Below are 25,871 nucleotides of genomic sequence, written 5' to 3'. Positions count from 1 at the left end.
AGAAGGCACCACCAGAATCATTCCTAGAAGCCACAAATATTCCAGGAGGGGTTATTTTTTTATAGCATGGGCAAGTGAAACCATGGATTATGAGTCTGTGGATACTGTATATTATAAGAACTCACACTTCTTTAGACCAATCTGAAAAAAACCAATATGGTACCTGTTTTTCAGAATATACTGCTAAAAATATACAATGTTTATATGGTAAATCAATATCTTCATTTAGTGCAATCTTTGTCAGGTTATTCAAATGCAAACTGACTTCTTCAACAGTTGACCTATAGTAAGTTCTGCCCACGTTCACTGATCAGAGAGAAGGTTTTCTCTCCACATTAGAGTAATACATGTCCCTGTGATCATGCTATAATAAAATAGTACTTAAAGATGCTACAGGACGCAGGTTCTTTTGAGTTGAGAAAGACTACCATAACTTCATCTCTGGTATTTGGGATTTTTTTATAGAGACATCATAACCCCTTAGTCTTATAAGTGGATCTATTTTGTAGTGCATTGAAAGATTTTGCAGGGATGGGAAAAAGAAGTACAGATAGAGTGTTTTTTCATTTATAATCCTCCCAATGTTATCCCACAATTTCTTTCTCTTCTTTTGTCCTTATCACACAAAACCTATTAAGGTAAGAAAGACAGAAAAGTCATGGAATGCCTTTTGAGTGGATCAGAGGGACAAAGAGGCCTTTTACACTACACTAGTATAGCACAATGATAAAACCAAGTGCTGTAGAACAGCATGGATATGGTTTTAGATGTGGCTGTATCCTATGAAAGACAAGTCTGTAATTTCACAAGGTGCTGGAGGAGCTCTCTGGCTGAGATTTCTAACTATCTCACCAAAGTACAAATCCCAGAATTCAATGGGATGGAGCTATGGCAGTTAAAGCAAAATCAAACTGGTATAGCTGTTTAATATAAAAGATCTGTGTGTAATATTTTTTTTAAGTTCATGCATCAGTGTATCCTTGAAGTAACTGGCTTGATCTTGAAGGAGCTGAGGGTGGCTATGGCCAACAGAGAGCTCTGGGGTGGGCTGGTCCATGACGTCATGAAGAGTCGGAAGTGACTGAAAGAATAAACAACAAATTTGCACTTGAGATTCTACATTCTGCGTGAAATTGGACATATTTGAGTTGGTAAAAATCAATGGGCTGAAAAATCCCAGTCCCTTCCCACCATTATGGCAATTCCTGAGATTGGAAGGGAACCAAACTAATATAAAATGTAGCCAGTCAGCAGGAAATATGATATTGCTGCTATAGAAGAATCCTTCGTCTCCTACCAATAATTAATGCATTCTTGACACCATCACATTCCAGCTTATCAGCTTTCAAAATTTCATTTACACTTTGATTCTTCCTTCAGCAGTAGATTTAACATGGCAGTGACCTTCTTGTGTCTAGTACCATGCAACCATCTCATAGAGAAAAATGTTATCAAATATGTGCATTTTTATAGGCTGCCATTGTCAGTATAAGGAGGTGGAGAAAGGGGACTATGCTAATGCCATTTGAAGCAAACAAGAAGAATTGTGAGTGGAGTTCTTTCAAGAGGGGGTAAAGAATCTATTAACAGCCCCCAACTCTGTTATTGGTGGAAATGACATCTGCACATTACATGAAGCTCTTAAGAAGACAGTTGCTAATTAAAACCCAGAGGGATTTGGCAGCAAATTTAGAGTTACAATACCCACTAAACCAGTGATATAATTGACAACCTGATGAAATAACCTCAAATACTTTTCAAATGAAGCTATAGTACAATAAAAGTGGCTGAAATATTAATTTCATCAGACTCCAAATCAGTTATGAACTCCCAGAAGAAACATGAGATGAATTACAAGACATGGAATAAATGTCATTCATATATATACAATTAAAATGCCATAGATAGATAGATAGATAGATAGATAGATAGATAGATAGATAGATAGATAGATAGATAGAGTTAGTTAGTGTGTGAGCATGTGTAGATCTCCATGTATTGTAATTATGCCATTCAAACAAATCAGAATGAATATTAACTTTATGCCTAGCTCAGGTGATCTTTAGTAAGAAATGATGTTCTAAACATCCAAAGATAATGAGATAAGGAGGTCTGGGAAAAACAGTGCTACTGAAGATTATTTTAAAAAAACACTGCTCCACCCTTACATGTTAACACAATCACCCACTAACCTAAGGTTCCCTATGTGTTCTGGATACAAAGGAGAAGGACAAAAGGTTGGAGGGGTTTGGCATGGCCTTCTATTAAGAGTTGCTCAAATTGTATATAGTCAAATTGTGAATATTTAATTTATCAGCAGTTTGAATCTTGAGTAACACTTCCAAGAACAGTAAGAATGCTTTCATTAAAGAAACTTTGATCTGAGCAACGCCTCCATTGGCGAAAAAGGGAAGGTGATTTTTCTCTGTTCCCCCCTTCTCCCATACAGTTTCTGCATTTAACCCTCTTCTTTCTTGCTCGTCCTTTGAAACATAGCTATCAGGAACAAATTGCTTCCTTTCTCTTTTGGCAACAGAATCACCAATGCATGGAAATTTTGTAAGATCACCTTTGTGATCCATGATGCTGAATGGAGCCCGGCAAGGATTGTTTCTAGCTAGCTAGCAACTGAATAAGAAACTCATGTTCTTGATGGGAAATAAAAAATGGAAGTCAGCTATACCACTCTGTGCCACTTCATTTTAAACACTATCCTGTTTCTAATTACACTGATTGTAAAATTGAAGCAGAAGTCTTGCTTTGATATGAACCATGTCCTTTGTTTAGTATAGGTAGGGCATTCACAGCAGTTATCAGGCAGACGTTCTTCTCCTTGCCCAATACACACAAACTGTGAGTGGCTTCTCCCTTAGCCTTGCTGGTTCCCCATCAAATTCCACCTCTATGCAAATCCTGATTCCATTCCTGAGGTCTATACACATGATCATATCTTTACCTTCAATGGTTTCAAGCAAAGATCTATGATTCTAAAGATGTGTACTTGATGGCTGGGGCTAAAAGTAACTAGCCCTTAGTTCACTGTAAACACCTAACATGTACCACTAACCTGTTGCGATGTTTTAATGCTCTGGTTATGCTGCTGTATCAGTCTCCCATTCATTGCTTTTTCCCCCTGAGTGAAGTTTTTTTTTTCTGAATTGTCAGCACTTATTTTTGTAGCCTGGGCTCAATTTTCCTTTATTAAGTTCATGGCATCTTCTTCCCCCTTATGGGACTCACCGGCAACAGACAAATTGTCAAAGTTGTCTTGGTCCTAGTCCTGAGCTTCCTTGTGCAATTTTGTTTTCTGTTAGCCTGCACTCCATAGCTACCTTTAATTACATCTTTGTTGCTGTCCACTACCTGTTGCGACTTCATAAAATCTGTCTCCCATCACCTTCTGAACTATATTCATTTGCCATTGTTCCACATGTAGACTTATTGGTTCTATCCAAACCATATCTCCTCTACAGAATGTCCTCAGGTCCTTCATTCTGTTGTCATACTCTTTTTTTTTAACTGTTGGCATTACAGCTGCTTCCAAGTATTGTCACTCCATTCCCCCAGTGGTTGTAACAAGCAGGCTGCTCTGTTTCCCTTAGTTCTATGTTCCATCAGTGTTTGGACTGGGCTATAGTACATTCCTTGAAAAGTGTGTATGGTGATAAACTAATAAAGCTATTGATTCTCCATCATATACATCTAGTTTCTATTGAAAACTATGTCTTGAAAAATGGCCTGCAGCTCCTTGTTTATTCTACCTCCCTAAAACTGGAGTAATATTCTCCTGGGATTATATAGCTTCTGTACTTGACAAAGGACAGGTCACTTTTTACCTTTTCCCAAGTAACAATGACCTCCAAATATGGGAATTCCTGGGATCTGATGGAAAAGAGAAGCAGACTTGGTTTTTATTTGCATGTTGATAACATTTTATTCCAAAATAAATGCAATATGACATACTGTACATAGCACAGTGGTTCTCAACCTGGGATACCCAGATGTTTTTGGCCTTCAATACCAAAATCATCATCATCATCAATTAATTACTTATTAATCGCCCTCCATCCAAGATGCTCTAGGCGATTTACAAGATAAAATTGTAAAGGATAAAAATTCATACATACAAATATTGATAAAATTAACATAGATTAAAAGCTCTAGTAAAGAGCCAGGTCTTGAGAATAGAAATATAGAAAGGACCAGCAATGATAGGTGGAATCAATCACAGAAGACTTGTAGGGGAAACAATATGCCTTTACAACCAAATACTGAAGAACATTATGGATACGGTTTTAGATGTGTAAAAGACACCTTGGGTCCACTCTGGGAGAAAGTCAACATACAAATGCAATGAATTAAATAAAATAAAATAAATATTAGTTCTCTAGAGGAAATGTGAATGTTATCCAGCTTCAATGTGTTGCCGAAGGCTTCGATGGAGAATAACTGATTCTTTTGAGTGCTACTGTACAGATTTTCCAACAGTGTAATGAAACCAAACTTATTATGGCAGACTATCTGTTTAGATAACGTTTTTTCATAATTTTTATGTTTTTTTTATCATGTCAGACGTGACTTGCAAGTCACTTCTGGTGTGAGAGAAATGGCCATCTACAGAGAGACATAGCCCAGGCGACACCAGATGTGTTAGTGGGAGGCTTCTCTCATGTCCCCGCAAGTTAGAGTTGATAGATGGAAGCTCATTCCATCTCATGGATTTGAACCAGTAACCTTCAGATCAGCAACCCAACTTTCAGGTCAGCAGTTCACAAGGGTTTAACCCATTGCACCACCGCGGCTCCTCATTGTCATTTGTAAACATTAGAAAACTAAACACAAAAACTGGTGTGATTCTAAACTTGCCACAAACCTCTGCAGCACTTGTTGCTAATATATTTCCAGAAAACAATTTCAAGGTAGCAGACTAAATTTATCACCTTTTCTTTGTTACCGACCCAGTTAATTTCTAGTGATAACCTTTCCTCTCAATTGACAGGCTGCAGCATTCTGGCAGACTAAATGTTATGCACAAATAAGTAGCTAATGGTAGATCTGAGGCATCTAGAGCAGTCCAAGTTCTTTCATTTTCCCTGATTATAGAGATATTTGCATAATGTATGAATAGCAGACATTCTTGCTGTTAAATAATGCACAGATATTCTTCCATCCTTCAATAGATACTGTTTTCCTGTCCATTGATCATTTTAAATGATTCAGTTGGTTGTGTTATTTCTGTACTATTTGGAAATGTATATAGAATTCCACATACTTTTACAGAGAACTTTCATCATTTGGCTGGGAGAGGTCATATCACAAGAAGCTGGTTAACTCTCCAAGCTATAAATGAAGTATGTATTATTAAATGTGCCATGTTGTCCTCTTTTCTGAGTGCATTACCATCAAAATACACAATTAAGTATTCCAGAGATGTCAGAAAGGGATATAGAGTCATCCCTGAACTCTTCATTAGCTGCCAAGGCTGAGGCAGGGAGAAACTAACATTTTTGTAGCAAAGGTCAAAACCAAAGAAAGTTGCTCAAATACCAATAATTTGGACTTCTTCATTGTCTACACTGGGAAATATATGCTTCTGAAGGCTGATGCAATGAATTCTTGATCCACATCAGAAGCAGGGAATATTAACACCAGTGATTCCAAATCTTTGTTATATATCCCCTATTTAGGCCCATAATAGTTAGTTTCCTATTCTCATTTGGTATGTACTGATTTAACAATAATGGCCTTCGTGATTTTTATAATGATGCCAGAAAAAAGATCTCCACAATGGATGTTTTCAACAGAAAAGGTCAATGGTAACATTATGCAGACACTATATAAAACGATCCATAGCTGAGCTTCCAGTCAAAGAAAGAAATATGCAGTGAAATTGGTGGGAGATAACACTGCATCCTGGGATATTGACACCAGTCACACATCCACAAACATAGATGGAAGCCACATGTGTGTCTCTGTGTATGTACCTTTTCTTGTCCTGTCAACTTATGGCAATCCCATGAATTTCAAAGGATTTTCTTAGGCAATGAATATTCAGAGATGATTGTGTCAGTGTCTTCCTCCATAATATAGCATACAGCATCTGGAATTTATTGGCAGCCTCCCATCGGAGTATTAATCGAGGTAGACCAAAGATCATGCTTAAATTCCAAGATAAGGCAGGATCTGGTGTTTTTAGGGCAATGGTTCCCAACCTTTGGGCCTCCAGGTGTTTGGGACTTCAGCTCCCACAGTTCCTAACAGCTGGTAAACAGGCTGGAATTTCTGGGAGTTGAAGTCCAAAACATCTGGAGGCCCAAAGTTTGGGAACCACTGCTTTAGAGTATTAGGCTACACATACTCTAAGCCAGTGGTTCTGAACCTGTGGGTCCCCAGATGTTTTGGCCTTCAACTCCCAGAAATCATAACATCTGGTAAACTGGCTGGGATTTCTGGGAGTTATAGGCCAAAACATTTGGGAACCCACAGGTTGCGAACCACTGCTCTAGGCCAATGTATCCCACTATTTTGATGTTATACTGGTTCACAAATTGCCATTAAGCCCTCTAGAAAACTTTAAAAATATTTCTCAGCATATATATATATATATATATATATATATATATATATATATTAGGGTTGGGCAAAAAAATTCGATTCCTGAGTATGTCGTATCTAATTAGTTTGTTTTGTAGCTTTCAAAGAGATTTTTGAAGCGGGTTATCCAGTCATTTGTATCCCGCGATATCGAACTGTGATAGCCTATTTTTCTAATGGAGTCGGATGTTTGTCGGAAGCAAAGCAAGTGCATTTTCAAATCACCCAAACTTGGTTTGAGGGAGGTGCAGGGTAGCCTGGGCTTGCCTTGCCTCCCTGTGGCCAATCGCAGAAGGGAGGGAGTCTTGTTTGTCTTTCCCCGTGGTTGCTTTCTATGGGCCTCTTAAACCGGGTTTCAAGAGAGAAATCCTTTTCCCCTTTCCCTGTCCTGGAGTGGTTGCAAGAGGAGGGAGTCACATTGCACGATCTCCGCTCTTCCCGTTCGCAGCCTTCCCTCCTGCTTTTGCCAGAAGCTTTAAGTGAGGAAAGGGGGGAAAGGAGGGGGATCCATCCCAATCCATGATCCAGATCACTTCACTCCACTCTGGTTTTGTGCTGGGAAAACCCCAAACTAGAACTCTCCACCCAGGTTGGTGACTTCAGGGGCTATCCAGAAAGCTCATTACATTTTGGAATTAAAAATAAACAAAGTATAGGAGAAAACATTTACCATATTCAGTTGAAAGCCAGACCCAAATACCAGTTATCACCATAGTCCCAATTGAAATCTAAGCAGTTATCATAGCGATAAAAGTGTTTGGAAAGCCCCCCCCCCCAACATTCCCACCTGGCTTGCTTCCTGAACCAGGCTGGCTTCCCTTCCCTCAGCTGCACATGTGCTGCACTCAGCTTTCCCCATGATCTTCCTGGATCACTCTTTCATTTTGCAAATGCTTGCAAGGAAGGCACTCTTCTAAGGTTTTGCAAGAAGCACACCTTTCCTGTCCCAAAAAACCTTCTTTGCAAGCATTTGCAAAACAGAAGAGCAATCCAGGAAGATCGTGGGGAAAGCTGAGCTTTCCAAACACTTTTACAAAACACAAAACCTTCCCCGCGGAGCTCTGCCGCTTGCGTCCTCAACCAGCCGGTCATCCCTTCCCGCAACTGCACATCATCGCCAAAACGCTGCATTGAGGACGCAGGTGGCAGAGTTTTGTGGGGAGGGAGTTGCCAAGCTCGTTCATCACTATGATAAGTGCCTAGATTTGAATGGCGACTATGTAAAAAAAACAAAAATAAAATAAAATAAAGTTTTTAAACTTTTTTGGGCCAAATTTCAGAAGTAGTTTCAGAAACGAAGCGCCAACGCCCCTTACTTTTGAAGCGAGTTTAGAAACATTTTTTTCATGGATCGCTCAAGCCTAATATATATATGTGTGTGTGTGTGTTGTTATGTCCATTATCATTGTTAGTTTGGTTAGGATTTAACTCATGGAGAATCTCCCAGTACGAATCTCCAGTTTGCCTGTCAATCTGCAAGTTCAAAACTTTCCAGGTTACTGTTTTGCTGGAGGGAAGGATGTCACTGGACAAGCTGAGACCTTTGTCTTCCAGATGGCACGAGGTGGCCATTGCGATTATACAGTCTGGCAAAGTTCAGGAGGAAAATTCAAATGGGTTGTCCTGTCCTGCAGAAAATACACTGATCTCAGCCAGGGAAGTAGAAAGTGAAGAGAGGAAGAAAGTGGAGAGGAAAGATGCTGGATAGCAAAGATAAGGAATTGTGTGGGAATTACAGGTTCGAGACATGACTTAATTTGAAGAGATGTGACAAACACATCTTTACCAAGCAAGAGGCCAATAGGATTTCTGTCTTAATCCAAAAGACCCCTTCCAGGGTGAGAAGGGCTGATATAAATATGTGAAATATGTGGGGGGAAAAACTTGTGCCAAGCATTGTAGTCAATATTTAGCTGGACTGTGGATGGGCAGAAGGTTTATTAGGATGTATTGGTCAATTTTTAGGAGATTTGCAGTATTTTGGTAAGAGGACCTTCAGTTTTTTAAAAATAAAAATGATGTGAACGTCGAAGGCTTTCATGGCTGGAATCACTGGGTTGCTGTGAGTTTGAAACTCACAGCAAATATGTGAATGTTTCCATACAGAATAGATCACGTAGAATAAAAACGCTTGGGGTTACAAGGTGCAGACATTTGTGTGGAAGCGCAGAGCTTGAGTCAGTTCTTCTGATTTCAAAAATAAATGTGAAAGTTTGAAATCATCTGGTTTGACACTGTAAAAACTAACAAAGTAGGTCTAACAATGGGTAACATACTGTGCTGGTTTATGACCGAAATAAATGTTTTGGTTTGTTTGGTTTGGTTTGGGTAACATAGCCCAACCCTGAACTAAATAGACCAAGAGCCTGGGTTAGAGAAGGTCACTTGTTATCTTCTCCACATTATGTTTCATGGGTTCAACTGTGCAAAAATATGATGTCACCCCACCCAGTCACCGTCCCTGTTCTCTCCTTTCATGCACAGGAACAGAGACGTAAGATTTGATTCCCATCAGAATCTTGACACCTGGGGCAGGACCTGTCCATATGTTTTGATACCATTCCACAACCACTCAAACTAAGGTACTCAAAACCTCCCAAATTATTTTTGGCCCACAAGGCAGAAAGCTCAAGGCAAATATCCCTCCCTGAGAGGAAAAATAAGACCAGAAGAAGTAAATTCCTAACAATATCCTGCCTATTCATGAGGTTACAACTTTGGGTGCCTGAGGCCAATGCCTCACTTTACATAATGGTAGAGCCTGAAAGCAATGTTTCTCCCTCCCATTTTTCCTCTGCCCCTACCTCTTTCCACAAGCCATGAATAAGCTGCTCCATTTCTATCTCACCTTAATGCCCCAAGTTGGCAGTGAGCAACCCTAGAAGTAATCATCACCTCACTAACAAATCCATAAAATACTAAAGGTCTAATACATATTTGTAGAAAATGATACCTTCAAATACACCATTCTGAGTACCCAATATTTATAACTTTGTAATACTTGCAAACTGAAACAATTTCCTTTTATAACTGTGACTTTAAGATTTAAATATTGACCTCCCACTCTTTTGGCTGCTGCCTTTCTCAGGCACAGCATTCCCTTCACCCAGCATACATTGGTGTCTTGCCCTTTGAATTACTTTTTACTTACTGTGTGGCTACAATGACATTTTGCATTCAGATCTGAAGTCACTTGATTCTCAAGCTTAAGTCAATTTTCTATTTGCTTCGGGTATGAAATAATAAAGTCTCCAGTGCATATCTCCTTTTCTAAAAATGTGTCATCTTTTATGATTCGTCATTCAAATGCTAAAAGGTGTCGCTTCTATCGACGTTCCCAACATTACTTTCCCTATATACCCTCTCACTCATATACATGCATGCAGAGAGAGTCCATTTACTCTGTCAAATGGATTTTCTATCATTTCCCGTCTCTCGCTCATACTTACTGTTGTTGATAGGAAAGCAAATACATTTTTAAAAACTTAATAAACTGATACAATGGTTAAAGGCTACATTTTTCTTGCACTTATATGAAGCAATTCTGCATATCCTGCAGAACATTCCCAAATGGATCAAATCAACTTTAAACAGTCAGCTGTGAAGTGCAACAAAATAGTGTTGCCGGGTTGCAAATTGTATATTCTTAGGAAAATCAGCAGAAGCAAAATAGATGATGAGAATTTGACAGATACACAGTTTTTAAAAAAAATCAACGGTAAACAGGTACTGGGTACAAAAAGGAAAGCTTATTCAACCTAAATTATACAAAGGAAGGGCAGAATGGCAGTCTTCCAGGCTGCAAGTTAAGGAGAGGAAATGCCAATATTTCCTCAGATACTTTTTATATTTGTAAATTGAAGCTCTCACCATCCTATTGGTAATTCCTTGAAGAGTCTGTCAGCTGCCTGCCTGACCTTTTAGTTTACACACTGTGTAGAGAGTCAGTCTTTCATTCCCATCATGAACAACATGTGCTTCCACGTTGTAAAATGGATATTGCATTTACCATTGGAATACCTTGTTCTTTAGTGTAAAAGAACTAGGCAAACGTGTCAGCCACCCCTGCATTGAAAAAGAAGGCATATCATTCTGAACCAGTTTGGCAAAATCTCTAATTCATTACAAGTAAACAAGACAACTTAGCACTGGTTGCTTTCTTAAATATAACAATGAGATCATTTCCTTGTCAGCAGGAGGAAGAGAGTTTACAACAAAATATTCAGCTATTTTGGGCAAGGATCCAAGATATGACTCCCTACCTGGCCTCAGACAATGGCAGAAGGCATCTCCCTGCATAAAATCCTGCTTGCAAGTCATATTTATCAAGCATAGCTTGTAAGTGTAGCTGATGGACCTGCCTCAGCTAGCTATAAGCACTTCTAACTACTAAAACCACCTGACATTCCAGAAACAGCTTTGAATTTAGGAATACTTCCAAAGTACATACCTGATCTATTGGGGGAGGTCTATATCATCCATCATTTTGGCAGGAGAGGAAAAGCAGAAAGTCCCATAAACACTTCTCCTTGTTCTTGGTGGTATTAAACTTTCATGATAGTAACTTACATGACTAGTTCCTTCTTTCTCGTGTCACCCAGAATCAACTGCAAATAGCAGTTTTTTCACTGCACTCAAATCAAGTGGCATCCATTTAACAACTATGCCATACCATGCCAAACAAACTGCTTCACTAGCCTGTATTCTTGAGCCTCATCCTGAAATTCCTCCTGTTAGCCTTCCTTATTTTATTTTCTTCTTAAAAAGCATATAGCACTTAAACAAAACCAGCCCAACTATTTTTATTATGCATGCAAAATGAGACAAGAGACATTTTTATCTCATTCCCTGACTCCCGACATACTCTTAGGCCTGAAGCAAAGAAATCTTAGGGCAGTGACAGAAAAGAGCCACTCTGCATTTTAGAGAGTCTGAGTCTCTCTCCTGGGCCTCTTACTTTGATTCCTCCCTTTAGTACTGATAAGAAGTGACAGTAGTTGGCTAAAACAATCAAAACTTCAGCTGAAGAGCTCATAAACCTTTTGACACTTCAATAAACCAAAAGCCAATAAGAATCTTTACAGAAACATTTCCCCTTTTCACTTTGAGAAACCTCTCAAGGCAGAAGTGATGCTCATTTAAAGGACTTTTGCTATCTCTGTGCTCACCTTCCATATATTTTAAATAAAAACTAAAGATTAAATTCTACATGGTAAACATTTTAAAAGATCTTTCATATTCTCATAGGCAATAGAAGCTATCTTCTACAGAGAGCTTTATATCTGCTTCATAAACATCTATAAACCAACTAGCTGTGCCCGGCCACGCGTTGCTGTGGCGAAGTCTGGTGGTATGGGAAATAAAGTATTGAGGAATTGGTGGTAGTTAAGGTAAAGGGTAAGGGTTTTCCCCTGACATTAAGTCCAGTCGTGTCTGACTCTGGGGGTTGGTGCTCATCTCCATTTTTAAGCCGAAGAGCCGGCGTTGTCCGTAGACTCCTCCAAGGTCATGTTTCTGGCATGACTGCATGGAGCACCGTTACCTTCCCGCCGGAGCAGTACCTATTCATCTACTCTCATTTGCATGTTTTCGAGCTAACAGTGGGGGCTCTCTCCGCTCCCCCAATTCAAGCCTGTGACCTTTCAGTCCAGAAGTTCAGCAGTTCAGCGCTTTAACACGTTGTGTCATCAGGGGATATTATTTCCCAAAGCTTGTGAATATGCAATATTTCTGATTGTTTTTTTCTTGTCTGTTGGAGGAAAGTATGAATGCTGCAATTAGGCAAAATGATTAGCATGTAATGGCGTTGCAGCTTTAAAATCTGACTGCTTCCTCCCTGAGTGAATTTTTTGTTGGGAGGTGTTAGCTGGCCCTGATTGTTTCCTGTCTGGAATTCCCCTGTTTTCAGAGTGGTGTTCTTCATTTAGTGTTCTGATTTTAGAGATTGTATTGTTCTGTTTAATTATACCACAGTAATTTTTATATATTTTGATTTTAGTGTTTTTGAATACTTGGAGCCAGATTGTATTCATTTTCACGGTTCACAGCAACACAATAATAAGAATAAGAATAATAAGAATAATAATGACAGTAATGATAATGACTTTGGTAATACACACTGTTTCACTCCCTTCTCAGCTTCATTTCTGGAATAATCCTTTCTTGGGAGATGTTAGCTGGCCCTGATTGTTTCCTTTGTGGAACTTCCAATTTCCCTGCTTTCAGAGTGTTGCTCTTTATTTACTGTCCTGGTTTTAGAGATTATATTGTTCTGTATTATTCTATCCCAGTAATTATTTCATATTACAGTAGAATCTCACTTATCCAACATTCGCTTATCCAATGTTCTGGATTATCCAACTCAGTCTGCCTTTTAGTAGTCAGTGTTTTTGTAGTCAGTGTTTTAAAGTCATTGTGATATTTTGGTGGTAAATTTGTAAATGCAGTAATTACTACATAGCATTACTGCACATGGAACTACCTTTTCTGTCAAATGTGTTGTATAACATGATGTTTTGGTGCTTAATTTGTATAATGATGACCTAATTTGATGTTTAATCGGCTTTTCCTGAATCCCTTCTTATTATCCAACGTTCTGCCGGCCTGTTTATGTTGGATAAATGAGACTACTGTATATTGATAATCTTATATTATCTGCTTATAACTTGATTATATGAGGCCCCTTCTTCACAGCTGTATAAAATTAACAGTGAAATGGATTATATGGCAGTGTGGAGTCAAGATAATCCAATTCAAAACAGATAATATAAGATTCTAAATGGGTTATATTGCTGTGTGGAAGGGCCTTGAGTCTACACTGCCATATAATCCAGTGCAAATTAGATAATCTGTGGAAGAGGCCTAAGTGAAGCCTAACTCTGCCTGTCCCCTGGGCTGAGTCGGTTGCTAGGAGACCAAGTGGGCAGAGCTTAGCCTTCTAACTGGCAGCAATTGGATAAAAACAATTATTCCTCTCCCTCTAATTAGGACTTTATTTTTCTTTTCTTTTTGTTGTAACAACCTAGAGCCGTGGATGGTTGGTTGTGTTGTCAAATTTCGAGGTTGGGGGGCCTGTAGTTTTGTTGTTTTGTCCGCTGCCCTGATTCCATCACTCTTATATATATATATAGATAGATATGTAATATTTTTGAAGCAAGAGGTCTCTGTTTGGCACATGCACACTTGTGTACACAATTAAGTCCATAATCAATAAAAATAGCTTGATTGCTTTTAATAGATTTAGCTTTAAAAGTAATTCAACATTTTCAACCCCGAAAAAGCTTCCTGCAATGATTGGAGATTCTAAGCCTATTTTCAGATGTATAGATAAATGCTTTCCATCTAAGGAAAAGTTTCTTATTACTATTTTAGCTTTCTGTTCTCAAAGCGAAGACTGATACAGTGGAATGGACTATAGTTCTATGTGATGTTTGGATTTACTATAGCAGCAAAAGTTTGCAAGGTAGAAATGGCCAGAAATCAAAATATTTTGAAAACCTTGGGAACCAGATAGATTTTCTAGAGACATGTTTACACCACAGAAGTAAAAGTTAATTTTCATTACCAGGACTCAATGCTATGGAATAATGGAATTTGACATTTGGTGAAGTATCAGCACTCTTTGGCTGGGAAAGTTAAAGATCTTGTAAAAGTACAACACCCATGATTCCATTGCACTGGGCCTTGGGAGTAAGGTGGTGTCAAGTTAATTAATTTCTACAGTGTATGTGCACTGTAGAAGCATCAGAAGGCCCTTCTACACGGACCAATAAAGAAAGCCCAACAGGAACATAGTTTGGTGAAGCTAGGCAGGGGCAGTTTTGGCAGGAAGATCCGCCTACCCCACCCTGGCCAACGGGGCCCTGTGTTTAAGCATGCCTAAGCACAATGGTAAATTCGGTACTGCCAGTGACCTTTCAGGCTTCAGTACTTGTAGAAAGGCCAGCACTGCTACTTCCACACCCACAGAAAGGAGCTCTAGGTTCAATGTCCACTTCTGCTGGTGGAATTTCTTTTCACTAGTGGGGCAGGTACCATTTCTACTTCACCTAGTGACTCTTCAGCCAGTCTTCAGTAGAGTATTCACATTTCTTCAAAAATTGGGAGGAAAAAAACTGTTTGGACTAGAGCTTCCCAAATCCTCACCCCATATGATCCTGCCTATTGGACTAGGGGAACTATATTCCAAAAATAAACTTTCTGAAGTTTTGGATTTCTATCTCTGTTTAGGAGCGAATTGAAAGGGGTGATTAACAGGTAACTGTTAACTGTTGCTCTTTGTGGAGCAACCATGGGAGTTCAACTGTTTTCAAATGAATTCAAATGTGTGTGTATCCAGACCACAACTGTATTCTAGAAATCAAGCTGAAAATAATGTCCAAAGTCTCTCCAATCAGATCTGTCTCATTACCTGCAATTTGGCGCTTGTAATACACAGTCCTTGACATAAAAATTTCAGTGCCAGTTCCATTCATCTTGCATCTCAGCAGTGTGTTAAGTGGTAGCTCTGAGAACACAAGTGACTAACCATGTTCTTATAGAGTAAGCCAATGATAGTACGGTATCAATCTGGGAACAGATGGGATTTTACATGTGATGGTAAGGGGGCAATGTGGGGCACTGTCTGATGGTTTCCAATGCTGCCTCACAGATTCCCCCACTGTACCCCGGCTTAGAGACTTCCATAGGATGAGGTCCTTAGCTTCTTCCACCAACAGCTATTGGTGACCATTAGAGAGAGTAATGAGCTCATCAGAGCCAAGTTGGCTCTGTACCTATGATAACTTTCAAGACCTCTGAAAGTCTCCAGGAGTCTCAGAAGATACATTTGTTATTCTACATCTGGCTATAAGGACTAGCCAAACATTTCTCAGATGCTTTGAACTCCATCAGCAATTAAATGGTATTGGAGGTAGAGGCTGCAGAGCAGTTGAGAGGTCATGAGGGAAGAGGAAGCCGTTGTATGAAGGAAGCAATATATTTCTCCCTCCGCAATAACCAGAAATGCTCAATACACAGGCATAACTTTCAGTTACCTTTATGTATTGGACTAATAGCTGTTGCTGCTATATGTCTCCAAGTCAACTTCAACTTAAAGTGATTCTTTGAATAAGAGGCCTCCAAAATCTTTGGTCCTGCTCAGGTCTTGCAAAATCAATAGCATGGCTTCTTGTTTGAATGAATCTACCTGGCAAACAATCTATCTCTTTTCCTACTGCTGTCTACTTTACCGAATACTATCGCTTTCTAGTGAGTTACATCATATCATGATACTCCAACTAATGACACCCTTCGTTTCATCTTTACTTCTAGAGTTCAAACCTAATTTGCTCTGATATTCATTGTTTGTCTTTTTAGCAGCCCATAATATCCATAGAACTTTCTATGGTATCCTGTTTCAAAGAAAATTGATTTTCCTGCCAATTATAGTCTTTGTCAAAAATTCATGTTATTATTGATGTCAATCTTTCAATCATTTCCACCTTATGACACCACTTTAAAAGAGGCTTCTCTGCAAGATTGAGTCACAGATGTTTGTCATTGCCTTCCTCTTAAGGCCGAGAGAGTGTGATTTATCTCTCAATGGATTTCCATAGATGAGAAGAGATTCAGATTTTCTCGAGACTTACAACACCACGTTTCTAACAACCTCATCAGATGGGGTTCTTTTTGGTGGAATACACCAGTTCAGCAATACTTTAGCCACAGAACCAGCTGACTCCCATCTCACAATGTAATATTACTTCTGGCGGGGCTCCATGCTAAACTATAGTGGGACCAGCATATGCTACTGCAGCAGCAACAATGAGCAGCTGACATTTACCTTCATGGGATGGGTTGGGCAATTCAGGGCATGGGGTGATGGGTTCTCCATGCCCCCGGTGGCCTGTATGATAAGGTAGTTAAAAGATATAAGCTTGTAGTCAAGGATGTTCTTCTGCAAGGGAAAGGGCCATTTTCAACTTAATAATATCTTGTTGCCTAAGGGGGAAAATCTAAAATGAATACATTTCTGTTTATATAACCCTCTGAGCCATCCTTGGTATATAATCATTTGCATTTTTCTCTGAATTTCATATCTCAAAATGCATTTAGTTTAAACTCTTTCCATGTGTGCTAAGTCTGTCCTAATCACTAAGGCTCATGCAATTCTACATTGAGAAGCAATTTCCTGTTTGTTCATTTATGTGTTTGCTCACACTCACTTTTTTGTTTGCTCTCTGGGGTTTCATCTACTTTCGTGCACTTCTCTCTCTCTCTTGCTCACTTAGGGCCCTTCCACACAGCCATATAACCCAGAATATCAAGGCAGATAATTCACAATATCTGCTTTGGACTGCGATCCCTTCCACACAGCTGAATAAAATCCCACATTATCTGCTTTGACCTAGGATATATGGCTGTGGACTCAGATATTCCAGTTCAAAGCAGATATTGTAAGTTATTCTTACTTGATATTCTGGGTTATATGACTGTTTGGAAGGGCCCAGTTATCTAAGTCCACACCGCCACATAATCTAGTTCAATGTGGATTTCATATAGCTGTGTGGAAGGGGCCTCTCTCTCTATTCCCAACTGTCTTCTATGAATCATGTGGGATAAGAACACCCCTACGGGCTCTTCCCAGAGGGGTTCTTCACCCAGAATATCAAGGCTGAAAATCCCATAATATCTGCTTTGAACTGGGTTATCTGAATCTACACTGACATAAATTCCAGTTCAAAGCAGAAAATGTGGGATTTTATTCAGCTGTGTGGGAGGGGCTTAGGTGAGATGCTCCACATCATCTGATACCACGTCATACAGTGGCCCTCTGTATTCACAGAGGTTGGAAGGCCATCTGTCAAGGGGACTTTGTGCCTTTTTGCATGGCAGGGGATTGGGCTAGATGGCCCATGTGGTCTCTTCCAGCTCTATTATTCTATTAGAGCAAAATGGACTTGGAAACTTACCTCCATTACTCTCTCCTTTTTCATTCTTCTCTCTACTTGAAATGTTCTTTAGCCTCAGTACCTCTGGATCTTGGTTCTGAAGTAGAGTTCAGAAATAGTGAGGACAAGGAAGATATATGTAACTGCTTTGAAGCCCATGATCCAGTACTACAGAGGCAAGCAGTTACTGTGGTCATAATCTTCCAAGTCTCCATATCTCGTATTTTGAGCTCAAGCACAGCTCAAAGGTACTGGATTAAAGACATTGATGGGGGTGTATTGTCCTACTGGCTGACATCAACTTTTTGGATTTGGAGCACTCCCTCTCCAGGGAATATCACTTGGTTGGAAAGGACCTATAGAATTTATTCATTTATTTATTTATTTTGGACCCTCATTGAATCTGTTGCAGTGCTTGAGAAGTGTATCAACTGTATTTCTGAAGATATATTAAACCACATGTGGCTGTTGTTGGGAATGCAACAACCCTCATTACCTAAAGAGGTAATGATGATGGTATATTCGGGTGCATCCAGATTGTGGAAACAATGCAGTTTGATACCACTGTAACTGCCATGGATCAGTGCTATCGAATCATGGGCCAAGAATCAGGCCATCTACTTATCCAGGTGTACCCCTTACTGTAAGCAGCAACACTGAGTAGATTTGTAAAGGCTTGCAATTCTAATCCACCTTTTGAAAAGAAAGTAATTTTATTTTAAAGGTAGAAACTGCACTTATTCAGAGTTAATTGGTCTTCAAGTCTATTTTGGGAAACAGAAGGCCAATTCCTCTGTCAAAGAAAAGGCATTATTCAAGTAGCATCAGTAAAAATAATACTTACAACTGTGGAAAGCACCTTTCCCACAATACTTTGGTAATCCTAACTGTGGATCACATCGGCATGATTATTCCAATTTTTCAGAGAAATGCGGGGATGAACTGAGTATAGGCGCAGTTAGGTAATTTAGGTTCAGTCTTAATGGTTGTTTCACAGTATGGTTTGACTATAGTTCTTAATGTGTACTACTTCACACATTTCAAAATGTTTTTGTAAATCTTTCTTGATCTGCTCCCATACTCTGCTTGTGCCTCAGGCATGCTACTCGTATCACTTTCCAGGTCTACATATTTTCCTTGTTCTGATATCAGTGTTCACAACAGTTTTTGTTGTTGTTCGCTTGCTTGAACAATCTTTGTGAGCCTTGGGCATGCTACCAGTCTGAAGAGCTTTTCAAATTTGAATGTGGACACTTGGAAGGCTTTTTAACATTTGATGGCTTACCTGTTTTGTATGTTATGTTCCTTCGACATGCTGCACGAGTGCCTCATTTTGACAACTGACTTTGCTCCAAAATGTGTGTTTGTAATCTGACAACTTGCTAGGGGAATAGAATAGTAAATTTTGATAGAAATGAAGCAAAACAATTCTATCTGGAGATTGTTTCAAAAAGCAAACTCTCATAAAGTAAATTGGAGATAAAATAAGAATAGCAACCGTAATGTGAAAATGTGAACGAGGGACTTCCAAGAACCCTAGTCAATAGTCAACAAAAGACTTGTTCAAGTCTTGTATAGTCAGAACTGTGGCTTCCAAGATTGACTTTATCCCATTTATAATGTGGTCCTCATCTTTTCCTACTGCCTTCCACATTACCAAGTATTATTGTGTATTCCAGTGAGTCATGTCATCACATCTTATGTCCAAAGGACATGTTATACTGCAACAGAAATAGATTCTCAACTGTCAATAGGCAAGATATGTCAAGTCTGGATTACCAAGACTCATTGCAAACATCTTGCTCCAGTAGCCTACCCAAACCTTTATCCCAATATTTACCTTAGTCACTGAATTTTCATGATGATTTCATGATAAAAAATATCCAAGCTGGAGTTGTTTAAATAGAATCTCCTGTTTCTGCTCATCCATGAAATAATTTTGAAAATACATTAGGAAACACACACAAACCTCACAACAATCTCAGAAGTTTAAAAAAATAATGAATACCATATCTCAAAATTTCAGTCACCTACTCCATAACTGCAAGGCTAATTGCATAATGAGTCAAGAAAAAAAGGCAAAATATTTTCCACAAGGCCCATTTATTGTTCTTATGCATTTTTCTACTTATGTTTCCCGTATTTTCTTCCTTATTTAAACAAGAAACAGCATTTTTAAAGACAATACTAACACTACTGGAAGTATAAGTATACAGGCCACCCTCCATATCCACAGATTCTGTATCCATGAATTCAAGCATCCATGGCTTGAAAATATTACAAAAAAGAATTCAGAAAACAAGCCATGGTTTTGACATTTTATATAAGGGATGCCATTTTACCATGTCATTATATGGAATAGAACCTCAGCATCCGTATATTTTGATATCCTGGGGAGAGCTGTGTGTCTCAGAACCAAACCTCAGCAGATACCAAACTCCTGCTCTATTTATGTATGTAAAAGGCACTCTTTCAGTGGTTGCTAAACTTTTTTTGACCAGGGACCACTCTCCAACATTAGTACCAAAAGGATTACAAATTAGTTTTTGGTCAACTTTAGATTTGGTTATTTGGGGTGCTGATTCAGAAAATGGCATTGGATAGACCACATCAGCTCTAGTTTCCAATACAGAACATATGCCATCCAGTAGTCTCCATCTGCTTGCCCACAGAAAACAATAATGGATACACCTGATGTGGTGATCCAATGCAATTTTCTGAATCAGCACCCCAAATAACCCAGGAACAGGCCTAAAAATGAAGACACCAAGGTTCTGCCGCTTCCAGGCACCACATGGAATGGCTCCACTCAGAGGGAAGAAGGGGAGAAGTCAGGAGGCTTGTTGCCACACCTTTCGTGAGTAGTCAGCCTCTCCTCTCCCGACATCCCTGTTGCCTCGGAACTATAAGAGGGTTTCGCAAGACCAGTCGGTCTCATTGCAACAGTGTAGTAACAGTGAAGTTGAGGACCATATTTTAGATCTTGAGGACCACTGGTGCTCCATGGACCACAGGTTGGGAACCACTGCACTAGTGGAACCACTTGGATACCTCAGGGAGCAATTGCCAGGGGATGGTACAGGAAACTGTGAAATAATGGAAGACTGAGCCATGTATGATCTCCTTTGTGCCCCTAAACCAAACACCTCCAGGTGTTTTGGACTTCAACTCCCAGAAATCCCAGCCAGCTTACCAGCTGTTAGAAATTGTGGAAGTTGAAATCCAAAACACCTGGAGGGCCAGAGTTTTTCCATGTCTTCCCTAAACAGTGTCCTTTTCCAGGGTTAAGATTATATTTAACTATGAGTTTCATTCACTTCTTTTATGGGAAGAGGGGCTCATCTTTTTCCTTCTCATCCTGCAAAATTATTTAGGGCAACACTGAGGGCCCTTCCAGTCAGGCCCTATATCCCAGGATCTGATCCCAGATTTAAACTGGATTATATGAGTCCACACTGCCAGATAATCAGAGATAAACAGAAAACCTGGAATATAGGGCCTGTCTAGAAGAGCCCTGAGAATTCTTGGGGAAAGATAAGTAACCCTGCTCTTGAGATCAGTTAGGATCAGTTTAAAATAAACCAGCAAGTTGTATTGGGCTTTAATCTATTCCACATTTTGAATAATCAAGATTACTGACAATCCTGAAGCACATAAAAAGCCATGTTCAATGGCAACTGGTAGCTCCCTTATTGGTAAGTTAGTGAGTCCACCTCAAGTTTTACTTTGAACTTTAAAGGCGCTGAGCCAGACTTCCGGGTGCAAACTGATGGCGGAGAGACGGGTCCATTAGAGCTCCGTCTGCGGACCAGCTTTCTCTAGGTGACTGGGTAGAGCAGCAGCTCCCTCTCCTTTGCAAAATCAAGCGGGGAGACAGCAGAACCCAGGTACCACCCGACGACCTATAAAGGGGTCCCCCCGCCAAGGGGGGGCTTCTAAAAAGGTCCGGGAACTGGTGCCATAAGGGTAAGGCGGGTCAAGAGAAAGCGAGCCGAGGGATTCCCCGGCAATATCTCCAGCAACGCACCTTTTTAAGATTCAAAGAACCGGGAGGACAGAGAGCAGAAGACAAAGAAACCAGAGGATCGGAAGCTCTGGAGGGACAGAACAACAACCGCAGAGGGAAGACTGTGGTAAGATCCGTGATTTCTCAGTTCTAATATTTATACCATAAATAACCTCGGTGGTGAGAGACTTACTCAGGGCAGTTCCTGTCCTCGAAAATAAACAGGGGGAAAAAAACCCTCTTAACTAACAATCAATTAATCAACAAATCAATTCAAAAGAAACGCAAACCGACCAATTCACTCTAATCGGAGGAACTCCAAACAACACTATACAACAGGGGAAAGTGAGCGCTGGGAGAGAAAGGAGTCAAGATGGCGACTCCAAACAAAATAAATCTCTAACCTTGAAAACGCACATCAAAGCAGATAAGATAGTGGCGACATCGCCACTTGGGAATCTCTTTCAAGGACAGTTGGGGGCCTGACAACAGCTCCCTCCCCCCTCACTGACTCCCTCCCAAAGCCCCTCTCTATACTTCTGTGAGAGGAGAACTCCAGGAGGCTGGAAGAGAGGCAACCTCGGGCGAACTCTCGCGTGAACGGGAGGGTGAACCCGAACGAGAAGCTCTTCCCAGAGCCTGTGCCCGAACAGCAACAAACCCACAGATGGCGCCACAAGAAAGAACGAATTAATACCAAAAGGTGTGAGCTAAAAAGGGGAAACCGTGCAGGAAAACTGGTGAAACCTCAACTAAAGACACCAGAAGCAAGCCTCAAGTGACGCAGAGGGAGAGAAGAGAAGAGAGAAGGAGTCAAGAAATATAATTAACATACATTAAGCTACACAACAACAAATCAATTATACCTACTTAAAGGAAAGTCAATCTGAAAGTCAATCAATTCGAGATCTGTTGCCTTTATAGTATTTATGCCTATGCCCACCTAAATAATAATAATAATAAAAAACAAAAACAAATCATGGGGGACTTCTGATTTGCTTTAACGTTAACAAACGTGAAAGTTGGACCAAGAACAACTTTTTATCTCCCCCCCACTCTACCCACAGAATAATCAATTTAGAAAAACTTAGGAAAAGCAAACCAACTACCAAATTAACATACATTAATTACAAATCAAATATATTTGCAAAAAGGAAAATCAATTTGAAGGTCAATTAATTGGTAAGCTGGATCAAGATCAACTTCTTATCCCCCCCCCTCTCTATCTAGCCATAGAATAGTCAATCTAGAAAAACTTAGGAAAAGTAAACCAACTATTAAATCAACATACATTCAGCTACATAATAACAAATCAAATATATTTGCTCAAAGGAAAATCAATCTGAAAGTCAACCAACTTGAAAGTTGGACTAATATTTCTCCCCCCCCCCCTTTCTAGCCTCAGCATAGTCAATTTAGAAAACTTAGGAAAAGCAAACCAACGACAAAATTAACCTAATTTACATCATCACGACGGGAGTAAACGTTAAATACTTGTATTACTCACAAGTTATTAACTCCAATCTCTAAATAATGGATCATTATCTACTACCATATCCTTCCCTTATCTTCAAGATTCACCGGCCCAACTAAACTATCTATAATTCAGGATCTTTGAATGAAAAATCTATTAAATATTACCCTAGGGAAAATTAAAAAAATGGACAAGGAATCCAGTGAGTGGAAACCCTCAAGAAGAGCCTCGCTTACAGATCAGTTGAGCCTCAGAGATATTATGATAGAATTACAGAAGATGCAGGAAACGCAAAGTATGTACCAAAAAATCTCACAAGAACAACTCTTAGATTTCAAGAATGACATGCAACAGGAATTGGGCTCGATGAAAAAAAGAAATCCAGGACATTCAACAAGAAATCAAAGAGCTGAGACTAGAAAAATCAGAATTGAGAAATGAAATGAAAGCAATACAAGAACAAGCCAACTTAAAGATTGATAGCATAGAAGCTAAAAACGACCAATTAGAGCAGAGACAGGACAAAATTGAAACAAAAGATCTGGAATTCCAACTCAGGTTCCGTAATATTATTGAGGAGAAAAATGAAGACATAAGGCAAACTATCACAACAATCATTGCCCAGATATTAGAGTGTACAGAAGAAGAGGCAAAAATGGGATTGGACAGAATATACAGAATTAACACAAGATACGCCAAAAGATTCAATACACCCAGGGACACCATAGTAAGATTTGTGAAGATGACAACAAGAGATGAAATACTGAAAAGAAATAATGAGAAACAGACTGTGTACAAGGAAAGGAAAATAGCAATACTGAAAGAACTACCCATTACAATCTTGCAAAAAATGAAGAAATATACAAATCTTACGAAGGTACTACGGGAACTACAAATTAGATACAGATGGGAACAACCAGAAGGACTCACAATTTTCTATAAGGAACAAAGACTGTTAATAAACACTGAAGAAAAAGCGAAGGACTTTCTAGAAAGGCTAAACAAAGGTAAAGAGAAAGGAACTGACCAGAGACCAGATTACAAGGCAAAAAAAAAGGGCTCGAACTGTCACTCCAGAGAAGATAAATTGGGAACTGGAAAATGAGCTGGAAAACCTTTTTACCCCACAAGGAACCTCAACCAAAAACAACCGAGAAGAGAAGGATCCCGCTAACAACTAATTATCAATATATGGATAGAGTTTTGAAATGCTTCTCAAACAATGTAAATGGGTTAAACACACCGAATAAGAGAAATAAAGTATTTAATAAAATCAAGAAAGGGAATTACGATGTGGTGGCTATACAAGAATCACACATTACACAAAAACATGAGAAATACTTAGTTCAACCCAGTATTGGGAAAGAATATCATTCTTCCATTAAGGAAAAAAAGAGAGGGGTGGCAATATATATCAGAGACGGGATCCCTTCGAAATTTGCTTTCAAGGATAAAGAAGGCAGAATGGTAGGGGTTACAATAGATATCCAAAATACTAAATTATTGGTATGCAGTGTATATGCACCGAACAACTCAAAAAACAATTTCGCACGGGAACTTAGGGAACACTTAATGAAACAGGAATTTGACAATCTAATGATCTTAGGCGATTTCAATGCAGTGATAGACGGTTCACGCGACAGAACACATAATAAATGGAATAAAACAGGGAGTAGATCAGGAAATCTACCACAGGTGTTAAAAAACATACAAAAAGAATTTGACCTGCAAGACACGTGGAGGCTGCACCACGAAGGAGAAAAAGACTATACCTTTTACTCGGCAAGTCAAAAAAGCTGGTCAAGGATAGACATGGCATGGACATCTAGATCTATAACATCAAAGGTAAAATCAATCAAAATCCTTCCCAGAATAATCTCCGACCATTGCCCCATAGAAATAATAATAAACCAAAAGAAAAGATCTCAGAGATGGAGGTTAGACGACTGTTTGCTGGAAAAGGAAGAAGATATTAAAAAGTATGAAAAACTACTGACCGAATATTTTGAATTAAATTCGACCCCAGATATTTCCACCCAAACACTTTGGGACGCAGGGAAGGTGGTAATGCGGGGATATTTTATCCAGCAATCTGCCCTAAAGAACAAATCGAAACATGCAAAAGAGAGAGAAATTGCAGAAAAAATAAGAAGAGTAGAAAAACAATGGAAGAATGATCCCGATAACAATGAACTCAAACAAACACTAGAATCCCTACAAAAAGAGAGAGACTTATATGAACAAGAAGAAAGGGCAAAACAACTAAAATGTATAAAACAGTATAATTTTTGCAATGCAAATAAGCCGGGCAAATGGCTATCTAGAAGACTGAGAAAGAAAAAAGAAAAATCCTATATTAACTCCATAAAATCCGAGGAGAAAACTTACACAAAAGAAGAAGATATACTAAATCAATTTAGATCATTCTACGACAAACTCTATGGTCAAGAAGAGACAGAAAAGGATAGAATAACAAAATTTCTAGGCCAACAAAAATTAACTAAGATCACAGAGGAACAGAAAAGGGATCTAAATAAGGAAATCACTGATCGAGAAATAAAAGCAGCAATTAAACAATCAAACTCACAGAAAGCACCAGGTCCAGATGGGCTGTCGGCGGCATATTATAAAACTTTCCAAGATATCTTACTTCCCCACCTGAAAAACGTCATGAACCAAGTGATGATAGAACGTAAACTACCACAAACCTGGCAGCAAGCAACAATCACTCTGATCCATAAAGAAAATTCGATAGAAACAAACATGAAAAATTACAGACCCATATCTCTTTTAAATGTCGATTATAAACTATTCACAAATATTCTGGCGAGCAGAATGAAAAATTTCTTAAAAACATGGATAAAAG

The sequence above is a fragment of the Anolis carolinensis genome, chromosome 4, assembly GCF_035594765.1.
Source record: "Anolis carolinensis isolate JA03-04 chromosome 4, rAnoCar3.1.pri, whole genome shotgun sequence".
Lineage (NCBI taxonomy): Eukaryota > Metazoa > Chordata > Lepidosauria > Squamata > Dactyloidae > Anolis > Anolis carolinensis.
Note: the sequence above shows the minus strand (reverse complement) of the source record.